The sequence below is a fragment of the Haplochromis burtoni genome, unplaced genomic scaffold (assembly GCF_018398535.1).
Source record: "Haplochromis burtoni strain Fernald_Lab_line unplaced genomic scaffold, NCSU_Asbu1 Contig_341, whole genome shotgun sequence".
Lineage (NCBI taxonomy): Eukaryota > Metazoa > Chordata > Actinopteri > Cichliformes > Cichlidae > Haplochromis > Haplochromis burtoni.
In genome coordinates this window covers 387,634-393,360 of record NW_024582702.1, presented here as the reverse complement: position 1 = coordinate 393,360, position 5,727 = coordinate 387,634, and the positions used below count along the sequence as shown (strand labels likewise).

The following is a 5,727-nucleotide window of genomic DNA, read 5'->3' as shown; positions in this document are numbered from 1 at the left end:
GATCTTACGTGCTGCACAATAATGTTTAATATTTAGTATTTACTGTCATATTCCCATAGATCATCGTGATGTTGTTTATTATGTTGCTCTTTTTTTTTCTTCTGCTTGTTTTCTCTTTTTTCTTTCTCAACAGGTGATCCAGGTGAGATGGATTTTTGTCTGTTTGTTTTGTTGGTTTTTGTTTTTTGCCCTTTATCCCCGTCCCTTTTCCCCGCTGTTTTTCTTTCCCTCTTTCTTTCTCCCTTTTCTTTTCCCTAGTCAAATCTGTCCCGTATTTAGCAAGTGAAAATAAAATAAAATAAACAATAAAAGGTGAATCAAATAGACCATTACGGCAAGGCTGGGATGGTCTATTTGGTAAAGTAAATCCGTTGGGCATCTTTCTTCGCCTTTAAACAATAATTCTGATGGCAAAAAAGCCAAACGGGACAGGCAAATAAATAAATAAATAAAAAGGAAAGAAAGGCTCCTGGCTCTTCAGAAGGGACAGTATATAGCCACTGGTACAGATACATGGACGGCACCTGTGTCAAAATAAAAACTCAAAAAGTGGAATTCTTCACTGCTCACATCAACTCAGTGGATAGAAACATAAAGTTCACCAGGAAGACATGAAGATAACAGTTTCCTGTTTGTGGACTGTGCTGTAAACATTGGAAACTTCAACACTGAAGTTTACCGGAAGCCCACACACACAGACCAGTACCTCCTCTTTCACTCCCACCACCCTCTGGAAAACAAACTGGGAGTAATTTAGGACCATGCAAAGGAATAACACTGTCATCCCTTATGTAACAGGTTTATCAGAGAAGCTCATACATGACATCCTGGTCACCCAGCCACACCCTCAGACAAACACTGGTTTATCCCAAGAACAAATCTCCCAAACCTAATATAGACAGTGTATGCTGTGCAGTGCAACAAGTAGTACTCAGACCTCAGAGAAAGCAAACAGCCACTGCATGAACTCATGGCACAACATAGAAGAGCCCCGTGACAGGACAAGACTCAGCTGTTCATCTGCATCTAAACTAGGGCTGCCACAAACGATTATTTTGATAGTCGACTAGTCACCGATTATTTATGCGATTAGTCGACTAGTCAGATCATCATCCACTGGACGTAAAACGTACAGCTTATTGCACCAGCAGCATCTGCTCTTATATAACTATCATTAGCTTACAGCTTTAAGTGTTTAAGGTGCTAACTAAAAATAAAGACAAGATGATAGTTTATTAAATTTTAATGAAATTTGCAGATTGTTTCGGTGAAGTTTAATAAACTCCTTGCTATCTAAACTATAACAGGACACGGAGTAAATTCTCCAGCATCTCACACTTCTGATAATCAGCTGTCTGCTTGACGTTTATTCAGCTGTGTAAAAACTATAATTTAATCTCAGCCAAACTACTTATTCCTGCGTCTTTTGGGATCTTACAAAGCTTCAAATGATTTTGATAGTCAACGTAATCGTGAGTAGTCGGCTAACCGTGGCAGCCCTACTCTAAACCAACAACAACTGTCTGCTACCAACAATGCAGTTTTGAGATCACTACCCACACGCTTTAATATCCACTCACATCTACATCATCAGGTGATCACATGATAGAGTGAGGGAAGGTCTCACAGTGGTTGCACCCGAAACCTCGGCCCATAATAACCCACACCCTTTTTCACACCTTGGCTCATGTGATGAGGTACATGATCAATAGGTAAAACTCCCACTAGGCTTTACATGCCTGGGACTCTGCACCGTTTGGTTTTAGAACTGAAGATGTTTCTCGGAGGAGGGCTGAAATGTCTTCAAGAACCTTAAAGAAGTCCAGTTGCTTTCATGTCCAAGGTCCTTAGACTACGATGATGTGGATGACTGAGAACCTACATAGACATGTTCTTCTGATCAGCAGATGACCTGCTCTACCTCCTTTTATATGAGACAGTTGTGTTTTTTTTAATGACTAACTAACATCAAATGGTTCCCACTATGAAACGTAACCTGTAACTTGTCTTCAACAACATTAAAAATCTAGTTAACCATGTTCCAGTGAATGCCAGTGCCACCTCTGTAATATTTAATTGGAAATCGATTGTATATTCTAGCATAACTACCTTCCAATCTGCAAATTACCCCTAAAACATAATTAGCAGGCAGCTTATAGAGCTAATGGAACACAGAAACGTACTGATTCATTTCAGTCTGACAATTAAAAACAGTTCACAAGAAGCTTAGGATTATGAATAGGATTTTAATCAATACTTAAGTAACATGACTTGACTTCAGTGTTTGACACAGCTGATCAGGCAGTTTTCCTCAACAGGCTGTGAAACAGGGCTGGCATACTTGGAAAGGCAGTCAGGTGGTTCAGGGCTGACAGTTTTATTTCATCCATGCACTCCACAAACATAACTGCCACGTATACTTCTTCCATACTGTAGAAACCCCCCCAAAATGTGGTTCCATGCATTTATTCCTTGCTTGACTTTGAATTTCTGATATTTGAACAGTTAAAACTGAAGTCTTTACCTTCAGCCTAAAATCAACTCTCACTGACCTCTAATAAATCCTCCAGTTCTTGGTTTAAGTCACCTGACTGAAACATCTTAGCATTTCTGTGGAAAAACAAACCATCACAAAAGGCAAAAGATGATGATGGTCCAGAACTACCAAATTGTTGTCATCACTTCTTCACCAACAGATTGCAGTACGTTTCATAACGGATCATATCAAGCTCCTGAAACTCAGCGTCCATTCACAACAGGCACTCTGTGGACAAAGCTCTGAGCTGCCTTTCATTGTCTCCAGTATTTTGCATCAGAACTGCTTTAATAGTCTTAACATAAACACCTCGTGGACAGCCTGCTGTGAATACTTAAAAATAACCAAGTCTTCATTTAACCCATTTGGAACAAGCTCGATATTTGTCAGAAAAGAGATATTTAGATATTTTTTAGGTTAAATGTCCTTTTAACAATTAACTGTGATAAATCCAAAAAACAGCAAACAAACTGAAAAATCACACACTTCTTTCATTGTGCACAAAACTTGAAACAGAAATTCACAATTAATTCCTCACATTTTAGTCCAACCAGACGTGTTCTCACGTCACCGTTGTTGACCATTGATATTTAGATATCAGATCTGATCAGACCAACAAACAGCTGGATGCAGGAAAGTTCAGTGCTGCACTCTCTCTGTGAAACCAGGTTTTCAGTATTTAAGGGCAGGTTTATATTTAGTTTTGATCAGGTATGAGTATTTAATATGTATTATATAGCACACACTGCAGATCTGTTAATATTCCTATACCACACGGTCAGGCCTTGTGGATGTGTCCGTGTAAGGAACACAGCCTCGTCTGTAAGCATGTAAATTACACACAGTTGGTGAAGGAGATCCGAACCTCGTCAGTAACTTCAGCAGAACAATCAGAAGCTCAAACTGCATCTAAATGCCCTGAAGTCGAGTCGAACTTTGAAACCCATGGATTTCGAGGTCATGTCACGTCTCCGGTGCAAGCCCTCGGTGGTCCTTAAAACGCTCCTCTACAAATTCGCTCTATTATCAGTCAGGAGCTTCATTCTTCATCCCTCCATCTCTAAAGTCTTTCTCTCTCGTATCCTCTCCTTTCTCCTGTGCAGATGGTTTATCCCTTTCCTGTTGTGTTTCCGTTTTTGTGTTATCTCTTCATTTAAAATCTTTTTCTACGAGTCCTCAGCTATTCGTGGTCTTCATAGATACCATGCCAGCCCACTTCGGTTTACTAGATCTAGGTCAGACACACTGCTAGCTGCTGGTACCACAGACTGACACCACATTACAGCAGAGCCCTGGGTTTCGTTACTGTCACATGTATGTATGCCTTCTATATTGTGCATCTACACAAAGCTGCATCTCGAAACTGGAGAGTTTTCACTTATTCCATTGGCTGATTTTTTTCACTTAATACAAGATAAAAACAAGTTCCTATATCTTACTGAAATTTCTCTGTAGCTGATTGTGTCTTATTTTGATTGATTGATTGATTGATTGATTGGTAATTTATTTCAACATGTGAACAATATACAGGTACATTTAGAAAAGAAAATAAGAGAGAAAAAAAGTACTATACAAATTACATACAAAAAAACCATTCTGATTAATTTACATTTTGAAAGGGAGGAAGTACACTTATTTAATCCCACCCCTTTGCCATAAATTATCAGTTAATATCTAGTTGCTTCCTCACTGATATAATTTGTAATAAAAATAGTGAACAGATTTCTGATTTACTATATCCTATAATATCACATGAGTTTGTTTTTTTTTAAATAGAGACATTCACTTAATTTCAATATTTTCCTTTTCTATATAGTTCGAGAAGATCATATTTTTATAACTCTTTTTGAACAGTTTTATGTTTGGACGTTGCTTTAATTCCATATTCAGACTGTTCCACAGTTTCACTCCATGCACAGAAACACAAAAGCTTTTTCTTGTAGTACAAACCTTCCCTGTTTTGAAGTTACAAAAACCCCTTAAATTATAACTTCCTTCTTTCAAAAAAAACATACTCTGAATATTTCCTGGCAGGTCTTTATTTTTTGCTTTGAATAGAATTTGTGCTGTTTGGAATTTGAATTTTAAGTGTCATGAGATTATTTTGACTAGAAATAAGCCAAATATAATCGGTAAGATTGTGAGCTTTTGCCGCGTGGTGCCTCGGCTACGTTTAAAGAGAAAGAAAAAGAAAACTACCGACTGATCAAGCAGTTCTGTGACCAGGCGAGGCCCGCTTCCCTTCAGACCTATCAGTGACATGGCTACATTTCGTTGGTGTCTTCCAGCAACACCAAAAAGACCATGTGAGACAAATATAGTGGACAACTGCAAAAATGTTTCCACGGTTAAGAAAACCCCTTCAAAACACACTGTCCTAGTCAAGAACACTCTGAAGGAGGTGGGAGTATCATTATCAAGTGTAAAAATGTAAATACAGAAGGTTTCATAACACAGTGTTGTACTCCAACTGGTTTGAGTGCTCAAGTTGAAAAGCTTTGTAATAACCAGCACATTTATCACAGGAAAGCTTCGGACCGATGGAGCCAAGATTAGTTTGTACCTGAATGATGACAAAAAGGCCAGAAATAATGGAACAGCTTATTATCCAAAGCAAACCCCATTATCTGTCAAACACGATGGATGTGTTATTATGACATGGACAGGTATGGCTGCCAGTGGAACTGGGTTACAGGTGTGTATACATGATATAACTGATAAAGAGTAGAGTACGGTCCTGGGCCCTCCCTAACCCTGGTTCTGTCCCAGTTCGTCTTTCATTGCCAAGTACTTACTCAGAAGGGATTGTCTGAGTGCAAGTGCACTTCAGGGAACTGCTGTTGTGATTTGGTGATGATCAACGACCCAAAGCATACTGCAAAAGCAACTCCAGAGTTTGACTCTCCACGAACAAGAAGCTGAAATACCTGTCCCTGCTCGAGCAGAATGATTTCATCACCATTATGTCACACACAGCATATATGAATTACCTGAACACTGCAGTCAAAATTAAGCTTCACAATATTCCTGTTGCCATAAATCTTAATGTGAGAAAAGTTCATATCAAATCTATGTTTCATTGGGTGGTGCTGAAGTAGCTCCGCAATGACAACAACATGTTACAGCCTACGTTCTCAGGCTGACATCAAACATGTTGTAATATTTCTAAAATACTACAACAGCTGTTGAAT

At 38.8% G+C, this 5,727-nt stretch overlaps 1 protein-coding gene across 1 annotated transcript in view; it reads right to left on the bottom strand.

Moving 5' to 3' along the window:
• abca2 (ATP-binding cassette, sub-family A (ABC1), member 2) overlaps window positions 1–5,727 on the bottom strand; it is a gene marked incomplete in the record, with an annotated part of 105,889 nt that overhangs the window by 99,473 nt on the left and 689 nt on the right.